The 17908-nt window shown below is 37.2% G+C and overlaps 1 protein-coding gene across 5 annotated transcripts in view; it reads right to left on the bottom strand.

Annotated features, from left to right (window-relative positions):
* NAV1 (neuron navigator 1) overlaps positions 1–17908 on the bottom strand; it is a 249009-nt gene that overhangs the window by 108941 nt on the left and 122160 nt on the right. The window lies entirely within an intron of this gene.

Here is a 17908-nt window from a genome sequence, read left to right as displayed (position 1 = left end):
AGATGATGGTATATCCTTTGACCAAGCTAAGTTCGATCAAGTTTCAGATTCAATACAGAAATTTGCAAGTCCAGGTGTAACTGTCTATGCAAAGTCTATCCAAACAACTAATTTTTGTTAGTAAAAAATATTTCTGTTTTGATGATAGATAGATAGATAGATAGATAGATAGATAGATAGATAGATAGATAGATAGATAGATAGATAGATAGATAATGAAGAGAGATATTTTCTCACTGTTACATTAAAAAAACTTCTTTCTGTTCTATAGGCTTAATTATAGCATTATATGTATGGGGCATGAAATATCTGCCCTTTTTGCAAACAAAATAATTTCTTAAAACAACTAACTTACACATCACTACTGACCGACTACCGAGGCATCAGAAGCAGAACTTCTGTAAATTCTGTATTGTCTGCCCTGAGATCCAGTTGATCGAACTAGGCTACATTCCATAGAAATGATCATGGCTTGTTATCCTCTATTATTACACTGATGTCAACATACCTTGCAGAATAAAATTACTTGAAAAAAATGTAATTGATGAAATCAGAACAAACCAAAGAGCTCAAAGCTCTTCTGAAAAAGCCAAACTAAATACAGAGGCAGTGGCCCAAATGCAGACATGTCACTTAGAAAACCAGATACTGGAGTCTATTAACAAAGAAGCACATGTTCTGCAACAACTACAGAAGTTTCCTTATTTTCTACCATTTCTTCCATTTTGTCACTCACTCCAGGATTGTCTTCTCTTAGCTCAGTTCCTTTCCAGTAATGAAAGGCAGTTGAGGGAAGACAGTTGACAAGGAATTGAGGATATAGGTTTGCTTAATTAAACCATGCTTGCATTTGCACAACATGCTAAGCTAAATTAACTTGAATTTTGTTGGAACTTTAGTGTTCTGTGTAAATTTGGATTAAATTAGTTGTTTCTATTTTGAGATATTGTGCAATCCCCCCAAATGGATTAATTCAAAAAGACAATGAAGTGTGTGGTGTAAATTCAGCTACTGTGGGGTAGTATATGTTTGTCACGGAAAGATGTCTGAGAGCAGACATGCCAACAGTTCAGACATCTGAAGGGATGTCAGACAGAAAAGCTTAAGGTCTGCTCTCTCTCATTCCAGATTTGAGTTGCACAAAGTCAGACTTCATATTAGAAAAATCTTCCTAACAAAAATAGCAATTTGAAAATAGAACCAATTAGCCCAAGGGATAATGAGCTTGGTTATGTTTCATTGGAAGCTCGACAGACATTTGTCTGAGACGCACTGATTTGGATGTCCACATATGAGCATTTGGACTCAGTGGTATAACTGATCCTTTATAGGGATTTCCCCCTTTTTTCTTAAAATTAGAACATACCTCTTCTGAGCTTTGCAATAGGTTCATGATTTGATATAAAAATATATCTATGCACATACATGATTTTTTTAAAAGTGGACTGCATATCACAGGTTATCAAACCAACTCATAAAATGTTCTATGAATCATCCCTGAATTAGTTTCCATTCCAGTATACAGCAAGATTACTGTTTGACATATAGACCACACACATTCAGAACTAGACAGACAGGGAAATTGCATGATATAGTCCTTGCCAGCTGTAATCCTGATCTTCTTTCCTTTCCAAGTTTGATTCTAATAACAGCATCATAAGTCTGTCCAGTGATAGGCAACAACTGTATTAGCTTACAGAATAGAGTGATCAATAGAAAGGCATCTATACAATGGATTTGACTATTACTTAATGAAAATTAGTAATCTTTGATTTAGTAATCTAAATAGTATAGTAGATACTTCTTTTACATATTTTATAATAGGAAAACAAGAGTTAAATATTGCTAGACAGTTGTATTTTTCCTCTTTATAATTTGATTTTGTGCCATCAAATCATTTTCAAGTCTTAGTGACCACATAGCTAATTAATAATCCCCCATTCAATTCAACTCTGCATTGTCTTAGCTGGCCTGAGACAATCCTCTTGGCAATCAAATTTGAAGCCCAACCTACATACAATCATATGCCACACTTGAAAGGTTTTTAAAAGCAATGCTCGACCTAGTCAGAAAATCTGAAGTTGTCACTGTGGAAGAAAAGAAGTGATAAAGAAGAATGTGAATTTTAAAAAACCCCAGTAATAAAACAGGAATCATAATGGGAACTTCGGGAAATCAGCCAACTGACTTCAGATGGAATGAGTGGCTGAAGCTGGTTTTCTCAGCATCAGGTAAACTCCTTACTTGGGATATGAATTACTCTAAAGAATTTCAATCTGTCTTTCTGTGCAGGAATGTGAAGTTTTGCTCCCCAGAATAGCAGAGCAGAGCACCCCTCTGTATAGTTATGGAATCAAAGGATCCAGGAAGAAAAAGGAATTTCTCAAATGCCCTGATAAAGGATAACTTCCTGTTTATTTAGAGACAACAGTACAATCCAAATGTATAAATATGAAAAAAAAGTTTAATTTAATTAATGTTGTAAAGCTTAGATGATAGTCGATGGAAGATAGCAAAAATGCCTAGTTTGCTCCACAGCTACACCTATGCAGAACCTAGAATATAGGTAGGCATCCAGAATCGGTCAAAGAAGGTATACTGAGGATATGACTGCAAGTTACAAGTAGAAATGTTCTGCTTAAGCACAATTCCTATCAGGGGTGATCATCACTTATCAACAACTTTTGTTTTACTACAGTATAATAACAACTTACCAATAGTAGATAGTTTGTGTAGCATACTGTTTTTATATATCTGCGTACTTAATAAATCCCAGCTGGGATTTATTAAGTATGCAGATATAGATTGGAATCTATATCTCTTTGGTAAAACAGTCATTTTACTATTGTCTTTAATCAACTACCTTGCTATTTCAAGCTGTAGGATCTGAGGGGGTTGTAACATTTGGGTAACTTCCATGGTAGGGAATCAAGAGCAAATAAAAGCTGCTCCAGAAATATTTTTTGGTAATGTTACTAGGGAATCTTTAACCAGCTTAGTTTAGCGTTTCCATATATAAGCAATAAATTTTACATTTTAGGAGACGAACAATGGGACAGAACAAGACTGGATTTCTGGCTCTGAAATACAGGTTTTAATTTTACTTCTAATCTTCACGCACACAATGGATTATGAACTGGAATTGTGTTTCTTTTTCAAATTATTGCTCATTCACTTAACAATCTGCAGATTTGGGATGTCAAAATATTTATTCCTTCATTAAACTATGCTTGCAGTCCCACAAAAGCTATTTCAAATCTGTATTTATTTTAAATAGCAAGCCTCTAGTGAGCTCGGAGAGAACCTGGAAATCTTGCACATTCAAGAGCAGTAACACACTGTGAGACTTTTATGTTCAAGATCTCATCATGGTTTAAGATGAGGCTACCAAATTTCACAAGGAATGAATGAATGAATGAAGTAATTTGAGCAGCGCAAAGAGAGCAACTAGTGGAGATGTTAACCTAAAAATAGCCTCTTTCTTACCCGTTCTATGCCAACTTATCGCCAGTTTTTCTTTCTCTATTGGTTTGTTAATGGTCATTTAAGTAGATATTTCTTCAAATCTATCTTGGGACTTAAATGAAAGTGGCACCTGCATGTCAACATCTATATCCAACCTTATGAAGATCCTTTACATTAGGAGTGGATGGAAAAATCTTGTAACACATTAAACAGAGCAGAATTGTGTTTGTGTCTATGTGTGTAATACAAAAGCAGTCAATGAATATGAATAAATTACACTTCAGATAATTTGACAGAGGCTAGAATTTGGCTTTGCAGGACATACTGATACACTGCTAGTGAACAATCTGTTTGTGTGTACAGTGTATGTATGTATTGAAGAGAAATAAATACTCTTCTGCCCAGATGGATTATGTCATTAAGATAAGACAGCTGTGTTTGTGAGTAGATTATAACAAAGTACATGGAAGTATCAACAAACACAATGATTGCATCTTGGCATATGCAAGAGAAAATACTGAAGAGTGTAGAGGGAAATCTGGGAGCACCATAGCCAGGTGGTGGGTCCAAGAGAAAACTATTGGAAAGAGCTTCTTCTACTTTTAAGAAACATAAGTACCTGCTGCTCTTCTGCCCTCCCCTTTTATTTTTAAATAAATGCTTTGTGGTGCAACAGGCTTCTCTGCTATCTTTTGCAGAGCTCTTTCCATGCCCTGCTGTTTTCCTATGGGATGGGGTGGGACAAAGGAAGCTATTGTGGCTTTTATCTTTTGATGAAGCGAGTAGTATTGGAATAACTCCTATCTTTCCACTCTGATCTGAAAAACATGATGTTAAAATTCTAGCACTAGAGTAAAATTGTTTGTAAAATGTTTTTGCTGTGGCTAGGAATGTAAATTCAAACCAGAACCTCTTATGGGTGGACTTTTCTATTTATTCTCATGGAAGAAGATCCAGTGTATCTTCAGAACTGCAGCCTGAAATGTTTCATTTTGTTGGAGTAATGTATCAAATTAGCCATATGAAAAATGTAATTGTAAAAAAAAATCTGTTTTATTTTTTTACAGCCTGCAATGGATAAATTAGGGCAGTGGAATCAACTTTTAACATCATGTAGAAATGCATATGAGATTCCCAGCATTTTCTCCTCTTTACATCAGACTAGCTAATCACTGCCAACACTCGCATCCTTTGGGGGCACTTAATGATTTTGAATATTTGGGAGCTGGAGTGAATTTTTTAATATTAGTCTTAGATTAGATTTAAAATAGTTTCAGTTTTCCCTTCCAGCCCAACAAGGCACCTCTCATTTCATCTTGGTTCATCTTCCACCTACATTACCAATGTGTCAGCTTGGCTATTTTTCGACAGAGGTCCAATTTTTGTTTTGTTTTTAGACACATGTTCAGAAACATCCAAGTGAGAAGTATCAGCACGGAGCATCTCCACATCAGTGACAAAACAACTTGCAACAACTTGCCTACATTAACCCAAATCTTCTCTACCTTGTCTTAATGAAAGCTATTGGTGGCTCCCCCACCTCAACAGCTGGTAACCATGAGTTGGAGGGAGACAAAGGTCAAAGACTATCACACAATTGCTCTGCCGTTAAATCCTCCCAAGTAAAGCTGAAAGCACCAAACAATTCACAACCATTATTGGGGCAAATGAAAGCTTGATGGTTTGGGCAGAGCAAATTATACTGATATTCCCCCCTCCCGTCAATTCAAGGAAGACTGCATCTTAACTCAGTCATGAAGAAAAGTAGTATACTGAGCTTCATAAATGAAATTGGCATGCATTTTCTTTTCTTTCAATGTAAAGAGCAGTTCAGCACTTATTAATGTTAATTGGTTACTGTTCAAAAACTCCACAATCCAGCTCCACAATGTATGTTCTGATTCCAATTATTTGGTTATGGACAGATTATAAATACTGTATTCCAGGGGTCCCCAACCACCGGTCCAGGGACCGGTACCGGTCCGTGGAACAATTTCTACCGGGCCGCCGGTTTGCTGGGCGCTGCCATCTTGTTTTGATGAAAAAGTGCTTCCGGTGAGCTTTTCCGGGTAGAAAGCGGCGTTTGGGTGCTGAAAGAATCCTTGCGCCTTAGTTTCATCGGGGGGGTGTGTGGCTTCGAATGAAACTAAGGCGCGAGGATTCTTTCAGCACGCATGGCAAGGCGAGCCGAGTGACCGTCCCAAAGCCGTCGTGAAGCCCATCGACACAGGTACAAAGGAGGAGTTGAAGGTGGCGGGGAGAAGTGGGGGACGGCTGGCTGGCCGGTCGCTCAGCTCGCCTTGCCATGCATGCTGATGCTGGTACCGGGCCGCGGATGATTTTGTGATGCTGGTACCGGGCCGCGGCACAAAAAAGGTTGGGGACCACTGCTGTATTCTCTTTCCTCTTTGTTGAGGATGGTTGCAAGGAAAACCAAGCAGAACATTCAAGTTTCACAAATTCTGACAATCGGATATCTTATTTTGTTCTAAAAAGAGCCAGATCATAAGACACACAAAAAAAGTGTCCAAGCAGATAACCAGTTCAGATAATGCAAAAATAGGCTTTAATTTCATCTTTGAAAAGCAGAATGCCATCAGAAAAGGCTGAGCAGTTTGTTCTCATTTTGTAAAAGAAAATCAGAAACAGGAAAAGGGGGTTTATCTAAAGCCTCACTTAATGCCTGCGCATTTCATTTATTTCCCTCTTTTCTTAAACAGACATAGCTGTAATGATGTGTAACTTAATATAAAGACTGCTGCCTTCCTTCTAGAGATATTGATTTGCCTTACAATGAAATATAGAAAGGATACTGAAGATCAGTACCTTATAGACTGCTTATAGTACTGTACATAGATACTTCTGAAATTTTCACTGACAATATTAGTATCAGTACCAGGTTATCAAATTCTTGGAGACCCCAAGTTCCAGCTGGGTTACATTCATTACAATTTTGCAATTAATCAGATGTCCATAACTGAGACCTGATTGCAAAATGACATTTACAGGGAAGAGAAGTCAGTGTTTCAATAAAACAATCTGATCCTCCCAAGAATCATCAGGATAGGCCAGCAAAACTAAAAAGCCTTGCAAAAACTAGGAGTTGCTTCAATCAAAAACTGAAGTATTGATCTCAAGAAAGATCATACACTTTACATAACAACTTTAACAAATAGCTAGAAAACCATAGTTTTAAGCAATTATTTTATCCTCACACTAGGACTCTACCAATAAGTGGCTTGAAGTTGGATTTAAAATGTGGAGACATAATTCTCTCCAAACCAGAATTGTTCTCGCTCTATCTATCTGTTGAACGTGGATCTAGTGGTTTTAAGAAGGTCTTTGGTTCTATTTATTTTATGTATTTATTTTTATTTATTTAGTTTGTCAAGCATGTATGGGAAAACAAGTATAAGTATGAACATAACATATAAACATATAAGTATAAACAGGTATAAGTATATACATAATAAATGAGTATAAATAAATGGCACAGCAGGACAGGGACGGTAGGCACACAGTTGCACTTATGCACACTCCCTTACAGACCTCTTAGGAATGGAGTGAGGTCCATGGTAGACAGTTTAAGATTAAAGTTTTGGGGGTTGCGGATGTAACAATAGAGTCAGGTAGTGAGTTCCAGGCATTGTTGCTGAAATCGTATTTTCTGCAATCGAGTTTGGAGTGGTTTACTTTGAGTTTGTATCTATTGTTTGCCTGTGTGTTATTGTGGTTGAAGTTGAAGTAGTCATTGACAGCAATTCTCACTGACAGCAGTTCTCATGAAGAAGAATTGCGTGCTTCAAAACTGTTGAGACTATGGCATGGTTTGTTGGAAGACAAGGCTTGTTTGTATGCGGGGCTGCAGAAAATGAACAGAAGGTAGGCAGCATCCAAAACAGTAGTTTCCCTGCAAAGATTCCTGTGGGTAGTTAATACAAAATAGCTCACTGAGGAAATCAGAATTAAACAAAATCTCTGTTTACTGATCCTGTACTGGCTTATTAGGAGGGTGAGTGGGTGTATTTATCAGTGTTTGTGTATATATCTATGTGTTGCTGTATTTATTATGCCATTAGCTAGGATTCAGAAAGGCCCTACTTAGATGACTCAAGGTCTGTAAAGACTGCTTTATAGGGTAAGGATCTGTGCATGCAATCTCTTATTATCTATGCCAGGGGTGTCAAACTCATGTCATCATGGTGGCATCACATGATGTATCGGGACTTTTTCCCCTTCGCTAAATTGGACATGGATATGGCCAGCGCATGACACATCTGGCCCGTGGGGCGGGAGTTTGACAGCCCTGATCTATGCCTTAAAAGAAAGTACTCAACGGTCTATAAATGGCTAAATGGATATTTCCAGTAGCAAGCAGATTAACGATAGATGTTGCTTAGAAGACAAAGAGTAACTCAAATGTACAACTTTGAAAAGTGGGCACCAGTGCATTGTGCACTGGATAGATTATATCTTGGTTGATTATATCCAATGGGCAACACACACTCACTGAAATCTTCCTTAGCACATCCCAAAGTTCCTGCTTAACCTAATGTGTTTTTAAAAAAATTAAATGAATGGCAAATGAATGCTGCAAAGGAAAGCTTCAGCAATTTGTATCACCACTACAACTCCTGAGACCCATTGATGCATCAGATAAATCAGAAAAAAGACTTCCTGATTTGGATGGTCAATTTCACTTTTATCTGTGTTTTACAACATAGCATAATACTTTGTAACAGGTAATATGTCTCTACAGATACTTTATCATCTATGGCAAGGGTCTTCAAACTTGGCAAGTTTAAGACTTGTGGACATCAACTCCCAGAATTCCTAGGCTAACATAACTGGAGGAGGAATGACTGGGAGCTGAAGTCCACAAGTCTTAAATCTGTCAAGTTTGAAGACCCCTGATCTATGGGAATGTACGGTTAAAGCTGTTTAAAACTGATATTATTTACATTTATAGTTTATAAATTATAACTGCACAAAAATGTAATATGACTGAACATTCTCTGATTAGTTTCCATTCTTGCCAAGAGGACCATTTACCACAGGTTGGACTGGTCCAGAGGTGAATCATTTAACTTTAAGAATAAATGAGAGTTGAATTTAAAACACAGCAATATTTTTCCTTGGCTAGTCCAGGCTTCAACTCTGTCAGGCACAAAGGATCAGGTCCACACTAAGATCCAATAAAATAGATTTATTGCTAATCATGCCTATGTACAAAAATCTTCTCAATTAACAGTTAACACCTGTTTGAGGTTAGATAAAGGTCAATAGAATTCAAGGGAAGTCAGATTTAATTTGATTGTGGCTACATATGGATTCTAGGCTGATCTCTCTTTTAACTCCACCCCACAGGTTGTACCACTCCTTCTCCTACAAATTCTAACTAGAGTCTTCTGTAAGAGCTTCTAATGAGATTCTCTAGCATTGTGCTTACTGGGAGAGATATAGAATTGCTATAATTGAAGGACTTCTATTATTTTGTTCTCATACACAATGGAATAAAATGCTGATATGATATGTATCAATATAGCCAAGATAAACAATATTTGTCACTTGTGATGCTGGGTAAATGATGCAACTTAGAATCCACATTCTTGGCTCCCTGGAGGAAAATGAGATAAAAATATACAGAATAAATGTATTTCAAGGTATTCACTTGGCAACTTTGAGAAAGCATTAAATATTTTGGAAAGAAAATCATTCTGATAAATTAATAATGATGTGGAAGATTCACAGTAACCACTAAGGCAAACATTATTCAACATTTATCAATGTCACGAACATTTCAGAGACTTGAGGAATATTTGCAATGGTTATTTATTTATTTGCTTACTGCAACTTTTATTGTGCGCTGCCCAGAGTCCCTTCACAGGGCAAAATAGACTCTTCCTAAATATGATATAAAAAAAACCCTTATATTCAACTCCAATAAACCAGCACTCTTGACTGGTTTATATAGTCTTGTTACAGCAAAAGGGTTATAATAAAATACAAAAAGTGGTATAATAATATGAAGTTTCTATGGCAAGAACTTACAGAGAAAGCATTTGTAAAGAATGACATTAAGGGGCTCTTCACAGTCAATCTTTCTCTGATAAATTGGAAGATGGTAAAGCAATTAATAAAGAATGTGATTGAACTCAACGTGCACTTTAAAACAAACTGCAATTCCAGCTTCCTGTTTCAAACCTTTTCTGCCACTATTATCAAACATTCTGGTATGTTCTATATATAACCACAAGATGGCAGTAACAGGCCTAAGATATAAGAAAATAGTTTAGAACAACTTCACAAAATTTAGCATGGGAAAATATATCCTTCATGGCCCTCCAATTTGTCTGCCTGTAGGCAGCAATCCATAATCTGGAAATATTTTCTGGAACCCATTATTCTATAATATTTGGATCAGTTCCCAAAGCTCAAGGATCTACAGGGGTGAAGGATCAATAGGAAATGTCTTTTCTTATTACTAGGAATTCTGTCATATGCCAAGCAATGTTTATGTAAAGCTAAAGCCAAAGAGACAAACTTTGATCCCATAGAACAAAAGAGCATAACCTTTTTAAAAGCTATGCTTGAGTTCACATTCAAGCCTATTCAAATACTGAGGGAAACTCACATCTCAAAACACATTATTAACACATGTATCAGTATTTCTACATAAAAATATCCTTCCTCGTTTAAATATAACACATTAGAAAGAATTCTTGGCTAAAAATTATGAACCACATCTGGCAGAAATGGAATAACAACTTGAAAAGGGCAGCTTCAGACTGAACATACAAAGTTAAATAGGATCTCTATCTAGCAATCAACCTGAATTTAAGATTCATGAATCATTCAGTAATTCTTGAGCACTTCTGAAATGAGGTCTTGAGTTGGCAAAAAGCCAAAGATCTTTATATTCCAATCATCTATAAAGCAGCAGGATAGAAAGAAAGAGCAGAAAGAGGAATACCTGCCAAGTAAGTGATACATTTTCATCAGAGTTTCTTAACGTTTTCCAATTCTACTCAAAAAAGATCATTGGGAAAAAGACTATATTGTCTTTTATTACCGTATTATATAAAAATTGTGTGTGTGTGTGTGTTGTGTGTGTGTGTGTGTGTATAGAGATATATATATTCAGAAGATAAGGATTTTGTATTCTGTTTAAAATGTAATCTGTATTTACATAACCGATCTGTCTTCTCTTCCCAATCTACCAGTGCCTCACTTCAATGAAACCCTATCTAGTCTACTCTCTCCGATGAAACTGATGTACTTCACAAAAGCCTTTTATTAATACTTTTATTGAAGTTTTTGATAAACATAATACCAACTAAAATAAATCACACTAGGAAAAAAGAGGAAAAGTTTAGATGGTGCAGAAAAATGAAAGAAGCAACAAAGAAAATAATAAAGAATGAATCACACATAAGCTAATATGCTAACTTTTCACCCTTTATTAAAGTTAAATAAAAAAGATCTAATCTCCTCATAACCTAACTTTTAATCTATATGCAATTCAGAAATCATAATCTTTTCAATCCTAGTTCAGCAAAAAGTCCTTTAGTGCAGTGATCCGTGAGAAAATTTTGGTGGTCCGCAAAGAAATGTCACCCCCAAAGCAATTAATCCAGGCTGTGTGGGGACACAAGGCTTGTGTTGCTTGCATTGTGAACAACATGAGGTATTAAGGGGAAGGGGGAAAGGGCAGAGGGGAGGAACTTGCCCCACTTACCCCATATGCCTGGCCTGGCCACGGGGCTACTTTTTTCCGCTTCTTTCTTCTTCTGCTTTTGGCTGCACGCAAGGAAAGCAGCAAAAGTCTTTCTTTCTCTCCCTCAAACTCTGCCAGAAATGAGTCTTTGGGACTCTGCAAGGCATCTTGTTCCAAGAGGCTGCGCTGGCATGACAAGTCTCACAAAGACTCATTTTTGGTGGAGTTTGGAGGAGAGAAAGAAAGACTTCTGCTGCTAGTTCTGCTTTCCTTGCATGAAGCCAAAAGTCTCTCTCTCTCTCTTTCTCTCTCTCTCCCACTAAGAACAGAGCTGGAGATGGTATCCTGCAACCCCAAATAAAGAATGATCTATCAGTAGGAAAATGGGGTGGGGAATTTTCCTGCAGGCTGTTTTTGGGATTTTCTTAGGGTCTCTGGTCCATTGGATTTAAAATTATGAGTTTGGTGGTCCCTGAGGTCCAAAAGTTTGGCGGCCCCTGCTTTAGTGGTTACCAGAAATATCAAACAAATAGTTTATCCCTGGTCAAGAGTCCAACTTTATAGCCCTTCTTTTTGCTATGTAGAATCTCAATCTTTACATCATTCCATCACAGGATTTGATCTTTTATCACGTTTCGGCCTTTAAAAGGAGTCTTCTAAGCTTTTGTTGGCTTACTTTGTAAATCCTATGAAGAGGCATTAGCCACAATGTTTTGTCACAAATATTCCATGTCCAGATTTTTTGTTTTTTTTTGTATTCCAATTTTGGTAATCTTAGATTTGTTGTCTTTCTTGCCTTCAAACTCTATAATGTCAGTGTCAGGTAGAGGTTATATTAAAGTTTTTGTTTTCTTTTAAAAGTTTATCCGTTGAAATTTTTATTCTTTCTGAGGTATAAGTTATTAATATTTCTGCTCTGCTTAAATAAAATAACTCTTTGACATAAGAAAATGTTACTGCCAGCTTAGTCATTTAATTCTTCTATCTGGTCCATTAGTTTCCCCAGGGTCCATTTGCAATCTTAATCAAGCCTCACTTCCCAATATGTCATTTCTCACAAGTATATTATATAATTGTGGGAAATGATATATATGATGCAAATATATAACCAATATTCCAAATGTCTCTGGTCTCCCAATCTGTTTAAAACTTTCTTAAATCAATATACAATAATATACAATTTAAAATAATATACAATTGGGAAAAATATAAAAAGGATTTTAAATCAAAATCCTTTTTATATTTTTCCCAATTGTATATTATTTTAAATTCTTAAGGCTCTATTTAAAATTTCTTAAATTTGAAAATGATAAAATTCACCTTGTGTCAAGCTCACAGTTTTGAAGGTCTGTAATATCCATAAAGTGGTTATAAATTGAACATTCTAACCAAATGTGACTAGAAAGTGAGTTTTGCTGGCTTTACTTATGAAAAGCTAACATATATTGTTTCCTTCAGCTCCTGGAACTCAGTCCTGCAGAAGACCATGTTTTATGGTTTCATGAGAAATTCCCATTCTGACTACTGGTATACAATATTCCTATCTCTCCTTCTCAGGAGAGAATTAAAGAATCAGTCTACATACTTTACTTTTGTTCTTCGCAGTGGTCATCATCTGTCTCATTCTCAGAAATATCTTTAGTCAGTTTTGACTCATACCAGAAGCCCCAAAGTTTATGCCTTTTAACAAAATTCATTAGTTGAAAAAGATGTACTTTGAGCCATCAGCAACTAATACAGCTCTCCTTTTTCTAGTTCCCTAATTATCACCAATTCTGTGCATTCCAAAAGTTATAATGGCTATTTCCTTTGGGAGGTTCAGTTTTATACCTATGTTTATTTTTGGCCCAGTCTAAATTTTCATTTTTCAAATGATATGAAAGCCCCCAAAATATCAATTCTGACAGCTGCCTGGGGCTATTTATTCTGTTATGCCTTTCTTCATTTACATAGTTTTTCCTTCTGAGAGCTCACTCTTCCAGACCCAGACAATAGCTGTCAGGGCCAAAGTGAATCATATATATGTTTCTTTCATTTCATTTACTGCCTTCAGAAAAAAAAATCCTTAGATTTTTCATGTGATAAATTATGCTGCTTGGTTCATTTCAAAGTTCCTCCCTCTGCTGTACAACCTTATGTATAAGGCATATTTGTAAACCTACCACATGTACATGTGTCCCAGAAGTCAGCACATCTGCAGGTTTTACCTGGGACCAGCCTATTTATTCTTTTTTCTCTTTCCCTGTAGTTTTATCAGGACACACTTTGCTATATACTTGTCACCATGCAAATGCCTATGTCATGGAAAGTCTAACTTTAGAACTGCAATATCTGTTGGATTCATACATTGTTCCAGTTATTAAACATAATAGCCAGATTTATCTATAACACTACATCTCAAACACATTACAGTTTAGTACTGCACAAAATCTAACTTGTGTCAGATTCTTCTTGTAAAAGGATTATGCAGTGAGTATCAGTTCTAGTTCCTCGTGGGATAAAGGATTGAAGTCACTAGATCAGTATTAAAATGCTGAATTTGGGAGCAATGCTAATGTAAAAAATGATGGAAAAGCACAAATCTTAAGCTACAGTTTTCACAGGAGTTGTGGGCAAACAAACATACACACACACATTTTATACTATATTTTGAATCATTTTATTTATTTATTTAATTTACAGTGCTGCCATCTCAAATACATGTCTCTGAGTAGCTAACAATATTAAAAATAATAAAAACACACAAAGCAGCAGATGAGAACAATTACAAAACATCAGTCAACACAAGCAGGCTCCATCTCACAACCAGACCCACAGGCTTGAGCACAAAACCAAATCTTTGAGGCTTTATGAAGGATCAGCAGGGTTGGGGCCAATCTGATCTTTGGAAAGATTATATTTCAGAGGGCAGGCACTATGGCAGGAAAAGCCTCTTCTCCTGGGTCCCACCAGCTGACACTCCCTAGCAGTCAGGCCCTGGAACATGCCCCTCCTGCTGGACCAGATGGAACAGATAGAAACAACTGGGGAAAGATGATTCCATTAGGAACCCAGCCTGAAACCACTATGAGCTTCACAGATAAAAAATAATAATAGCATTTAGACTTATATATGTCTTCATAGTGCTTTACTGCCCTCTCTAAGTGGTTTACAGAGTCAGCATATTGCCCCCAACAATGGGATCTCATTTTACCAACCTTGAAAGGATGGAAGGGTGAGTCAACCTTGAGCCCTGTAAGGACTGAACTCTTAGCAGTCGGCAGAATTAGTCTGCAATACTGCATTCTAATCACTACACCATCATGACTCTAGATGACTATAAGCACCTTGAGCTATCTAAGGACAAACAACAGATACTGTAACAATGCAGTCCATCATAGCTTATACCTGTCTTGAACCTTCCAAATCAAGTACCTGTATGGAAAATAATGACCAGATTTTACAGTACCAGTTAGAAACATAAAATGTACTTTGATTTGACTCTAGGTACGACAAGGCTATGCTCATGCTACCCCTCTTGGCAATAATATGACTGTCTTCTTTCAGGAATTTTTACTCACTTATTTTTTAAACTTGTACAAAGCCATATGATTTCCTGGCTGTGGTGCCAAATAATTACTAGCATTTCCTGTTGACATTATTTATTCATCATTGCTCATGAAAAGCATGAGTTTCATCTCCTTCCTTGATCTGGTCCATGACCTTTTTTCTTGGCATCTGAGAGACTTCAGAGGTCTTCATTAACTTGAAACTTTGAAAAGTGAAATAGCTCTCTTAGATTTCACCTTGGTTATTTGATGTGTTAAGAGGGCTTGTAGTCTAAAAATTGTAATAAATATTTCTGGGTTGCAGGTTGGTCAAAATTCTCCCAGGGGGTTATTTCCAGAGGTGATATTTAGCAGGTTCTGACCAGTTTTGGAGAACCGGTTGCGGAAATTTTGAGTAGTTTGGAGAACTGTCAAATGCCACCTCTAACTGGCCCCACGCCCCCCCATATATTTTCTGCCTCCCAGGTCCCAGCTGATCAGCTAGGTCTTCTTTTGTTGCCCTGCACAGGAGAATGAAGCTGGAAAGCAGGTTAGTGGGGTGGGGAGGAAATGGGATTTTTCAGCATCCTTCCCCCAGGAGTGGGGAGGGAATTGTTCTGACCCACGCCCTTTTCCAACAAATCAAACACAATCCAAATAGAACAAAAACCTTGTTATGCTTTTGCAAAATAATTAGCTGTGATATGCATAAGACTTGTCAAACTGTGCAAAACTTGCCAAAAAATAATAGACAAGAAATAATTTGCAATATAAGAATCTTTAAATACAAACTCAGGATACTGGAATGTCCATGAGGCTAGAGTTTCAAAACATCTTTGCCTTCTGCAAAGTAAGTTCATTCACAGCTGGCTTTTATCTTCTTGAAGGAGGGACCACTACCTTGCAGCCTTACTCCTGAGTCGCCTGTGCTGTTTTAACTGCTCTTTCCTCCGAGCAATCCTGTGTGAATGCGCACTTGGCACAGGCTCCTTGGGAACCTCATCACTGCTGCCAGCTCTTACAATCTCTGAAGCAGCAGTCCACTTCCTAATGGTCCTGGCCCCTCACCTGAGTCCTCGCTCTCCTCAGCCGTCTGCATCTGCTGCCGGTTAACCACAACAGGAATGGAGATTTTACAGTATCCTTCCCCTGCCATGCCCACCAAGCCACGCCCACAAGCCACACCCACAGAACAGGTAGTAAAAGAAATAGAATCCCAACACTGGTTATTTAGCTATAGCACCCTGAAAACAATAGCAGAAGGAAAAAGAGAGTCAGGCTTAGAAACTGTGTGAACCATTTGCGAAGGTGTGCAATCTGATAGGTATCCAAAGTGAAAGACTCTTATTATTGGAAAGGTTTTTATTTAATTCAATACATGGAGATCATCATACCAGTCTTTGTAAATTCTGATGTTTAGATGTAAATGACCTCTGCCTTGTTTAAGCTATCTGGCAAAAGAAAATGAGCACTTCAAATCTCAATTTCCAATTTTCAGGGGCATTTATGACTGGATTGAGATGCTGTACTGATTTAGCTATAAACTATGATTTACTAACCATATTGGCTCAGTTCACAGAACACATTCAGACAAAACCTTTTGAAAAGAAAGATGGCATATAAATCAAACCAACAAATAAAATGAATAAATGAAGTTGAACAGGCCACATTATGGTTTTGTTTAATGTTTAAGCCCATCCTCTGTTTAAGACATTCAGGAATGGCACTTTCCACAGGCAGCATAAAGTGATCCAAACATTAAACTATTTTCTTTATTCTTTCTGCTGTTTCTAGAGACTGAGCCTATTGATGAACAACAGAACGATGTAGAACGGTTCCCTTCATAGCCAAATCTCTATTATGCATAACATAATTCTCCCAACAAATCCCACAGTTGTTTAGAGACTTTTTTTTAGTTCAGACCCAATGCATTATCCACTGAAAGCTGTAAGACTGACATACCTAATGTATCTAACAACTCAGTTACATTATCTTCCCCTTATCATTTTCCCTAACAAAGAGAATCTTCCCACCCACCCCGCAACCCCCTTGAAATCTGAAAATTATCATCCCTATTCTAACACCAGGAACCTTACTCACACGTTGGCAGCCCAAGAGGCCAATTTGTTTCATGGGAGGGCCTTTTCATCAAACAGTTTGAAGAGGGGTGAAAATATGTTTGGTACATACAGACAAGAAGTGGTGAAATAGACAGCTGGGTACAAAGAATACTCGGCTATTGAATGGACTGGATGCAGGAAAAGCAAATTCTGTCTAATTTGCATTCCCTAACATTAGATGCACAAAATTATAGACATGAAGATAATAATAGGACAGATGTCAGCATAGATCTTGAAAAGATGAAGATAACTTGAAAATGTTCTGATTTCGTTTAAACATGTGTGGTAACAACTTGTGACAAGCTCTTTACTAAGAGACATTGGTGTGCCTTGGGATGTATGTATGACTCTAACAACCCAGATTCCACAAGATTTCAGAATTCCCTCGAGTAGAAACCAATCTGATGTTTAAAGTTATCGTGTGGTATCTGACTATGTGTGAACATATTTATATCAAGTCTCCTACTTCAGAAGAAAAAATATAAATACATTTATTTTCTAGTAATTGGGTAGGTTACACATTTGAGGACATTCTTATCTTTGCATTGCAAAAATGAAATCTCTTTAAGAGCAAATGAATTTGGTATTAACATCTTATGCAAGGTCTTTAAAATTCCATTTGTCTTGGCTTTATGTCCTCTCAAAAAAATGAATTAGTTTCACGAGGTCTCACATTTTCATCCCTTAGAAACCCTTAGGTGCTTTCCACAATTACAATAAGATGGCCAGCTGATGCCCTTATTCCTGAACTCCCTGGTTGCTATGGGGATAGCAGCAGCACATATACTAAATAGAGATCATAAAAGTTTCAGAGAGTTGCACTGCGCAGATATCTGAACCTTGAGAAAAGAAGGAGCCCTGTAACCAGTATAGAAGTTCACTGGACCAGTTGGCTGCAAAGGGATGAAAGAGATGGATTCTGCTTCTCTCCCACCAGCAGGCTCACCTCAAAGGAAGGAATAGGGACCAGTGATATTGGCCAAGCAGCATCAACAGGCCAGAAGGGCACTTAATATTCAAATGCTTATTAAAGGCATTTGTGTTGGTTTTATTTAATTGCCTGAAAGGGTTTTTCTCTC

This window comes from Pseudonaja textilis, chromosome 3, assembly GCF_049901715.1.
Source record: "Pseudonaja textilis isolate UNSWEBS1 chromosome 3, rPseTex1.2, whole genome shotgun sequence".
Classification (NCBI taxonomy): domain Eukaryota; kingdom Metazoa; phylum Chordata; class Lepidosauria; order Squamata; family Elapidae; genus Pseudonaja; species Pseudonaja textilis.
This window is presented reverse-complemented; position numbering and strand designations above follow the sequence as displayed.